Raw genomic sequence first — 9,684 nt, forward strand, 5'->3', positions numbered from 1 at the left:
TCTCTTCTGTGGGTAGAGAGATCTGGAGAAAATATAAGAATATCATCTAAGTACACCACCACGCAAGAATAAAGTAGATCCTGGAACACATCGTTCACAAACTCCTGGAACACTGCGGGAGCATTGCACAAACCAAAAGGTATAACCAAATACTCGTAATAGCCGTCTCGGGTGTTGAACGCGGTCTTCCACTCATCTCTGGGACGGATACGGATGAGATTGTAGGCCCCACGAAGATCCAATTAAGTGAAGATCCGTGCTCCCCAGAGGCGGTCGAACAGTTCCGGAATGATTGGAAGTGGGTACTTGTTTTTAATCGTGATATTGTTGAGACCTCGGTAGTCGATGCAGGGACGAAGAGAACCATCCTTCTTATTGACGAAAAAGAAACCTTCACCAGCGGGAGAAGAAGATTTACAAATAAAGCCTTTGGCTAAATTCTCCTGGACATATTCGGTCACGGTTTGGGTCTCAGTAGTGGACAGGGGGTAAATCCGGCCCCTAGGTGGAGTGGAACCTGGAACAAGTTCGATCGGGCAATCATATGGACGATGTGGAGGCAGGGTCTCCGCCTCCCTATATTTTAAGACATCAGCAAAGGCCACATAGGCAGACGGAAGTTGGCCAAGAAGAGTTCTTTAGCTGGACAGGAAGCAAGCACTTATTTTGGCAGAATTGTCCCCAATGCAGAATGTCCCCAGACCGCCAGTCGAGAGTAGGCTCGTGCGTTCTCAGCCAAGGAAGACCGAGAAGAAGAGAAGAATCGTATGAGACAATGAGGGTAGCACATAGAAGACAATCCTCTCCTGGTGCTGGGCTCCGATCTGTAATTCCAGCTCTTCGGTGACCTGAGTAACAGACTCCCGCAGGGGTTGACCATTGACCGAAGCTATCTGCTGAGGATTCTCCAGGGATCTGACAGGAATCCGAAGTCATCTAACCACGTCGAGCTAGATGAAATTTCCTACCGCACCTGAATCAATATAAGCTAATTCAGAAAAATGCTTAGGACCCAAGAGTAAAAGAACAGAAAGGGTCAAAGGTAGAGAGGAATCAGAAACACCTAGGGAGACCTCTCTTACCTGTCCTAGGCGTAGGCGTTTCCCGGCCTCAGAGGATAGGAACGCAGAAAATGAAATGCACTGCCACAGTAGAAACAGAGACCTTGTGTGCGTCTTTCTTTTCGATGCTGCTCTACAGGCTTGAGTCTGTCCACCTACATAGGTTCTGGAACAGGAACTGCCGAAGTTGTCACAGTGCATGAGCAAGAGGGACTACGGGTAGCCGGAGGAACACGGGGAAATCTTCTCTCCCCAGCGACCTCACGGGAATGCTCCTGGAAGTGCAAGTCTATGCGGGTCACCTGGAAGATCAGGTCCTCCAAAGATGTCGGAGTATCCCGAACCGCCAACTGGTCCTTGACCATGCCAAAAAGCTCCCATCAAGGCTTCATTGTTCCAACCTAACTCGGAAGACATGGTGTGGAACGGAATGATGTATTGACCCACAGAGAGCTTACCCTGGTGGAGGTTAAAGAGCGACTCCGTAGCTGAGACCAAGCGACCAGGCTCGTCAAATACCTTACGGAAGGTATCGAGAAAGGTGGAGAGTTGAAATACTAGGGGATCATCACGCTCCCAAAGATAGTTTACCCAGGCCAAAGCCTCCCCCTCTAAATGGGATACTACAAAGGCCACCTTAGCACGGTCAGTGGGGTACTGCTGTGGCAGCAACTCAAAATTTAGTTGGCACTGGTTAAGAAACCCCCTACACAACTTGGGATCTCTGCTGTACCGCAGCGGTTTTGCCAAACGGGGTAGCGGGTGAGGAGTTGTGGCCTGGGTTAAGGCAGAGGCAGTGGACTGAAGGGCAAGAAGACGGTCATCCACAGATGCCATATAATTAAGGATGTAGGCCTGGGTATCACGCTGCTGGGCAAGCTCCTGTTGGAGAATGGCCAGCTAGGCAGCGCTCCCTGGATCAGAGGTCTGAAGGGCCGACAGATGGGATTCCATGGTTTTCAGGAAGGACATCCTTGTTTGATTCTCCCATAAAAATACAAGTTCCTTTTGGGTTGGGGATGGGGTACTAGTGGGGTCCATGGCGTGACTGTACTGTAAGGTTAGTGGAACTCCTAAAGTGAACCCGCAGGACCGTGACAACGAACCTCCCAAGGGTGAGCTGGCCTAGTAGATCACCCCCTATACAGGGAGCATCAGGGGCAGTGTTGTGAATTCTGTTGTCAAGCTCCCTCCTGTGGTCATGAATGGTACTTCGGCTGGTTCTGTCCATGGGCTTCCTCTGGTGGTTGTGAGTGGGGCTGCGGCTTCTGAGTTTCCTTCCACAGGTGACGAGGTTAATTCGTTGGCTGGCTGCTCTATTTAACTCCACTTAGATCATTGCTCCATGCCACCTGTCAATGTTCCAGTATTGGTCTAGTTCGCTCCTGGATCGTTCTTGTGACCTGTCTTCCCAGCAGAAGCTAAGTTCCTGCTTGTTTTTCTCTTGTTTGCTATTTTTCAGTCCAGCTTGCTATTTTGATTTTTGTCTTGCTTGCTGGAAGCTCTGGGACGCAGAGGGAGCGCCTCCGCACTGTGAGTCGGTGCGGAAGGTCTTTTGTGCCCTCTGCGTGGTCTTTTTGTAGTTTTTGTGCTGACCGCAAAGTTACCTTTCCTATCCTCTGTCTGTTCAGTAAGTCGGGCCTCTCTTTGCTAAATCTATTTCATCTCTGTGTTTGTAATTTTCATCTTATCTCACAGTCATTATATGTGGGGGGCTGCCTTTTCCTTTGGGGAATTTCTCTGAGGCAAGGTAGGCTTTATTTTTCTATCTTTAGGGCTAGCTAGTTCCTTAGGCTGTGACGAGTTGCATAGGGAGCGTTAGGAGCAATCCACGGCTATTTCTAGTGTGTGTGATAGGATTAGGGATTGCGGTCAGCAGAGTTCCCACGTCCCAGAGCTTGTCCTGTATTATTAGTAACTATCAGGTCATTCCTTGTGCTCTTAACCACCAGGTCCATTATTGTCCTAACCACCAGGTCATAACAGTACAGGTGGCCAAAGTATTAATGCATCCCAATAGAGGGATAAGAGAAGTTCTGAGACCATTTATTTTCTTTGCAGTGTGTTTTGTCTCTCTTTTCCCCTTTACCTCTGGGTGGTTCAGGATACAGGTGTAGATATGGACATTCAAGGTCTGTCCTCTTGTATGGATAATCTCACTGCAAGGGTACAAAACATTCAAGATTTTGTGGTTCAGAATCCGATGTCAGAGCCTAGGATTCCAATTCCTGATTTGTTCTTTGGGGATAGATCTAAGTTTCTGAATTTCAAAAATAATTGTAAATTGTTTCTTGCTTTGAAACCTCGCTCCTCAGGTGACCCTGTTCAACAAGTGAAAATCATTATTTCTTTGTTACGTGGCGACCCTCAAGACTGGGCATTTTCCCTTGCGCCAGGAGATCCGGCATTGCGTGATGTTGATGCGTTTTTTCTGGTGCTTGGATTGCTTTATGATGAACCAAATTCAGTGGATCAGGCAGAGAAAATCTTGCTGACTCTGTGTCAGGGTCAGGATGAGGTAGAGATATATTGTCAGAAGTTTAGGAAGTGGTCTGTACTCACTCAGTGGAATGAATGTGCCCTGGCAGCAATTTTCAGAAAGGGTCTCTCTGAAGCCCTTAAGGATGTCATGGTGGGATTTCCCATGCCTGCTGGTCTGAATGAGTCTATGTCTTTGGCCATTCAGATCGATCGACGCTTGCGTGAGCGTAAAGCTGTGCACCATTTGGCGGTATTATCTGAGCATAGACCTGAGCCTATGCAATGTGATAGGACTTTGACCAGAGCTGAACGGCAAGAACACAGACGTCGGAATGGGCTGTGTTTTTACTGTGGTGATTCCACTCATGCTATCTCCGATTGTCCTAAGCGCACTAAGCGTTTCGCTAGGTCTGCCACCATTGGTACGGTACAGTCGAAATTTCTTTTGTCCGTTACTCTGATTTGCTCTTTGTCATCCTATTCTGTTATGGCATTTGTGGATTCAGGCGCTGCCCTGAATTTGATGGGCTTGGAGTTTGCTAGGCGCTGTGGTTTTTTCTTGGAGCCCTTGAAGTATCCTATTCCATTGAGAGGAATTGATGCTACGCCTTTGGCCAAGAATAAGCCTCAGTACTTGACCCAATTGACCATCTGCATGGCTCCTGCACATCAGGAGGATATTCGCTTTTTGGTGTTGCATAATCTGCATGATGTGGTCGTTTTGGGGTTGCCATGGCTACAGGTCCATAATCCAGTATTGGATTGGAAATCTCTGTCTGTGTCCAGCTGGGGTTGTCAAGGGGTACATGGTGATGTTCCATTTTTGTCTATTTCGTCATCCACCCCTTCTGAAGTCCCGGAGTTTTTGTCGGATTTACCGGGATGTATTTGATGAGCCCAAATCCAGTGCCCTACCTCCTCATAGGGATTGCGATTGTGCTATTGATTTGATTCCTGGTAGTAAGTTCCCTAAGGGCCGACTGTTCAATTTATCTGTGCCAGAACACGCCGCTATGCGGAGTTATATAAAGGAATCCTTGGAGAAGGGTCATATTCGCCCGTCGTTGTCACCATTTGGAGCAGGGTTCTTTTTTGTGGCCAAGAAGGATGGTTCTTTGAGACCTTGTATTGATTACCACCTTCTTAATAAGATCACAGTCAAATTTCAGTACCCTTTGCCGCTGCTGTCTGATTTATTTGCTCGGATTAAGGGGGCTAGTTGGTTCACCAAGATAGATCTTCGTGGTGCGTATAATCTTGTGCGTATTAAACAGGGCGATGAATGGAAAACAGCATTTCATACGCCCGAGGGCCATTTTGAGTACCTGGTTATGCCATTTGGGCTTTCCAATGCTCCATCAGTATTTCAGTCCTTTATGCATGACATCTTCCGAGAGTACCTGGATAAATTCCTGATTGTATATTTGGATGATATTTTGGTCTTCTCGGATGATTGGGACTCTCACGTGAAGCAGGTCAGAATGGTGTTCCAGGTCCTTCGTGCAAATTCTTTGTTTGTGAAGGGGTCAAAGTGTCTCTTTGGAGTTCAGAAGGTTTCATTTTTGGGTTTCATTTTTTCCCCTTCTACTATCGAGATGGACCCTGTTAAAGTCCAGGCCATTTATGATTGGAGTCAGCCGACATCTGTGAAGAGTCTGCAAAAGTTCCTGGGCTTTGCTAATTTTTATCGTCGCTTCATCAGTAATTTTTCTATTGTTGCTAAACCGTTGACTGATTTGACCAAGAAGGGTGCTGATGTGGTCAATTGTTCTTCTGCGGCTGTGGAAGCTTTTCAGGAGTTGAAGCGTCGTTTTTCTTCTGCCCCTGTGTTGTGCCAGCCAGATGTTTCGCTCCCGTTTCAGGTCGGGGTTGATGCTTCTGAGATTGGAGCAGGGGCTGTTTTGTCGCAAAGAAGTTCTGATGGCTTGGTGTTGAAACCATGTGCCTTCTTTTCTAGAAAGTTTTCGCCTGCTGAGCGCAATTATGATGTTGGCAATCGAGAGTTGTTGGCCATGAAGTGGGCATTCGAGGAGTGGCGTCATTGGCTTGAAGGAGCCAAGCATCGCGTGGTGGTCTTGACGGATCACAAGAATTTGACTTATCTCGAGTCTGCCAAACGGTTGAATCCTAGACAGGCTCGTTGGTCGCTATTTTTCTCCCGTTTTGATTTTGTGGTTTTGTACCATTTTGTGGTTTTGTACCTTCCGGGCTCTAAGAATGTGAAGGCTGATGCCCTGTCAAGGAGTTTTGTGCCCAACTCTCCGGGTGTTCCTGGGCCGGCGGGTATTCTCAGAGATGGGGTAATTTTGTCTGCCATCTCCCCTGATTTGCAGCGGGTGCTGCAAAAATTTCAGGCTGATAGACCTGACCGTTGCCCAGCGGAGAAACTGTTTGTCCCTGATAAATAGACTAGTAGAGTTATCTCTGAGGTTCATTGTTCGGTGTTGGCTGGTCATCCTGGAATCTTTGGTACCAGAGATTTGGTGGCTAGATCCTTTTGGTGGCCTTCTTTGTCACGGGATGTGCGTTCTTTTGTGCAGTCCTCTGGGACTTGTGCTCGGGCTAAGCCCTGCTGTTCTTGTGCCAGTGGGTTGCTTTTGCCCTTGCCGGTCCCGAAGAGGCCCTAGACGCATATTTCTATGGATTTTATTTCGGATCTCCCTGTCTCTCAAAAGATGTCGGTCATTTGGGTGGTTTGTGATCGCTTCTCTAAGATGGTCCATTTGGCACCCTTGTCTAAATTGCCTTCCTCCTCTGATTTGGTGCCATTGTTTTTCCAGCATGTGGTTCGTTTACATGGCATTCCGGAGAACATCGTTTCGGACAGAGGTTCCCAGTTTGTTTCGAGGTTTTGGCGATCCTTTTGTGCTAGGATGGGCATTGATTTGTCTTTTTCCTCGGCTTTCCATCCTCAGACAAATGGCCAAACCGAACGAACTAATCAGACTTTGGAAACATATCTGAGATGCTTTGTTTCTGCTGATTAGGATGATTGGGTGTCCTTTTTGCCTTTGGCTGAGTTCGCCCTTAATAATCGGGCCAGCTCGGCTACTTTGGTTTTGCCGTTTTTCTGCAATTCTGGTTTCCATCCTCATTTCTCTTCAGGGCAGGTTGAGTCTTCGGACTGTCCTGGTGTAGATACTGTGGTGGATAGGTTGCAGCAGATTTGGACTCATGTGGTGCACAATTTGACATTGTCCCAGGAGAAGGCTCAACGTTTCGCTAACCGCCGACGCTGTGTGGGTCCCCGACTTCGTGTTGGGGATTTGGTTTGGTTGTCGTCTCGTTATGTTCATATGAAGGTTTCCTCTCCTAAGTTTAAGCCTCGTTTCATTGGTCTGTATAAGATTTCTGAGGTTCTCAATCCTGTGTCATTTCGTTTGACCCTTCCAGCTTCTTTGCCATCCATAATGTATTCCATAGGTCATTGTTCCGGAGATACGTGGCGCCTGTGGTTCCATCCGTTGATCCTCCTGCCCCGGTGTTGGTTGAGGGGGAATTGGAGTATGTGGTGGAGAAGATTTTGGATTCTCGTATTTCGAGACGGAAACTCCAGTACCTGGTCAAGTGGAAGGGTTATGGTCAGGAAGATAATTCCTGGGTCTTTGCCTCTGATGTTCATGCTGCCGATCTGGTTTATGCCTTTCATTTGGCTCGTCCTGGTCGGCCTGGGGGCTCTGGTGAGGGTTCAGTGACCCCTCCTCAAGGGGGGGGTACTGTTGTGAATTCTGTTGTCAAGCTCCCTCCTGTGGTCATGAATGGTACTTCGGCTGGTTCTGTCCATGGGCTTCCTCTGGTGGTTGTGGGTGGGGCTGCGGCTTCTGAGTTTCCTTCCACAGGTGACGAGGTTAATTCGTTGGCTGGCTGCTCTATTTAACTCCACTTAGATCATTGCTCCATGCCACCTGTCAATGTTCCAGTATTGGTCTAGTTCGCTCCTGGATCGTTCTTGTGACCTGTCTTCCCAGCAGAAGCTAAGTTCCTGCTTGTTTTTCTCTTGTTTGCTATTTTTCTGTCCAGCTTGCTATTTTGATTTTTGTCTTGCTTGCTGGAAGCTCTGGGACGCAGAGGGAGCGCCTCCGCACCGTGAGTTGGTGCGGAGGGTCTTTTGCGCCCTCTGCGTTGTCTTTTTGTAGTTTTTGTGCTGACCGCAAAGTTACCTTTCCTATCCTCTGTCTTTTCAGTAAGTCGGGCCTCTCTTTGCTAAATCTATTTCATCTCTGTGTTTGTAATTTTCATCTTAACTCACAGTCATTATATGTGGGGGGCTGCCTTTTCCTTTGGGAAATTTCTCTGAGGCAAGGTAGGCTTTATTTTTCTATCTTTAGGGCTAGCTAGTTCCTTAGGCTGTGACGAGTTGCATAGGGAGCGTTAGGAGCAATCCACGGTTATTTCTAGTGTGTGTGATAGGATTAGGGATTGCGGTCAGCAGAGTTCCCACGTCCCAGAGCTTGTCCTGTATTATTAGTAACTATCAGGTCATTCCTTGTGCTCTTAACCACCAGGTCCATTATTGTCCTAACCACCAGGTCATAACAGGGTAGGCCCAGGGGAGACTATTGCCGTGGAAGCTGATACCACGGGACAGGAGGTAGGAAACAGACAAAAAGGCAGACGAGGGAACAGGTAGCGGATACTTGAGACTACAGGAAGGACTGCTAAGGATCCGACAGGGAACGATGGAGGAGGAACACTCAGGAAAAACTGGAGACACGGGACAGGCTAAGAGCAGAGAAGTACGGAATGATGGCACTAGGAGAGCTAACGGGGGTAACAGGGTAGGGTAGCACAGGATACAAGGCAGAGCACAATACCGGAGTGACAGGCAGGTAGACAGAAAAGCGCAGGGAAGCAAGGGACCTGGATCAAGCGTGAAAACCAAATGACAGGCACAGAACAGGGGGAGAGGCTACATGATATAGGAAAAGTACCACAGGACTTCCAGGTCAGGAACCTCCAGGATCATAGAAAGGAGGAATGGAGCGACTGAAGCCCAGCCCGAGGAGGTGCACGTGTGCTGCTGAAGTTAGTAAGTGAAGTGCGCATGTGCAGCTGACGAGAATCGATAGCCGGCAACGAGACAGGAAGTTGAATGGTCGGATGACGCGCACACACATCGGGAGTGCGCTGGGACGGGTAAGTATGTTGGGAGCCGGGAGGAGATGCGGCAGGCGTGACACTGTGGTTATCTTTGTGTGTATACACACATACACCCACAGATAACCACAGTACATACATAGTAACATAGTAACATAGTAAGGCCGAAAAAAGACATTTGTCCATCCAGTTCAGCCTATATTCCATCATAATAAATCCCCAGATCTACGTCCTTCTACAGAACCTAATTGTATGATACAATATTGTTCTGCTCCAGGAAGACATCCAGGCCTCTCTTGAACCCCTCAACTGAGTTCGCCATCACCACCTCCTCAGGCAAGCAATTCCAGATTCTCACTGCCCTAACAGTAAAGAATCCTCTTCTATGTTGGTGGAAAAACCTTCTCTCCTCCAGACGCAAAGAATGCCCCCTTGTGCCCGTCACCTTCCTTGGTATAAACAGATCCTCAGCGAGATATTTGTATTGTCCCCTTATATACTTATACATGGTTATTAGATCGCCCCTCAGTCGTCTTTTTTCTAGACTAAATAATCCTAATTTCGCTAATCTATCTGGGTATTGTAGTTCTCCCATCCCCTTTATTAATTTTGTTGCCCTCCTTTGTACTCTCTCTAGTTCCATTATATCCTTCCTGAGCACCGGTGTCCAAAACTGGACACAGTACTCCATGTGCGGTCTAACTAGGGATTTGTACAGAGGCAGTATAATGCTCTCATCATGTGTATCCAGACCTCTTTCAATGCACCCCATGATCCTGTTTGCCTTGGCAGCTGCTGCCTGGCACTAGATGCTCCAGGTAAGTTTATCATTAACTAGGATCCCCAAGTCCTTCTCCCTGTCAGATTTACCCAGTGGTTTCCCATTCAGTGTGTAATGGTGATATTGATTCCTTCTTCCCATGTGTATAACCTTACATTTATCATTGTTAAACCTCATCTGCCACCTTTCAGCCCAAGTTTCCAACTTATCCAGATCCATCTGTAGCAGAATACTATCTTCTCTTGTATTAACTGCTTTACATAG

Source organism: Ranitomeya imitator, chromosome 1 (assembly GCF_032444005.1).
Source record: "Ranitomeya imitator isolate aRanImi1 chromosome 1, aRanImi1.pri, whole genome shotgun sequence".
Lineage (NCBI taxonomy): Eukaryota > Metazoa > Chordata > Amphibia > Anura > Dendrobatidae > Ranitomeya > Ranitomeya imitator.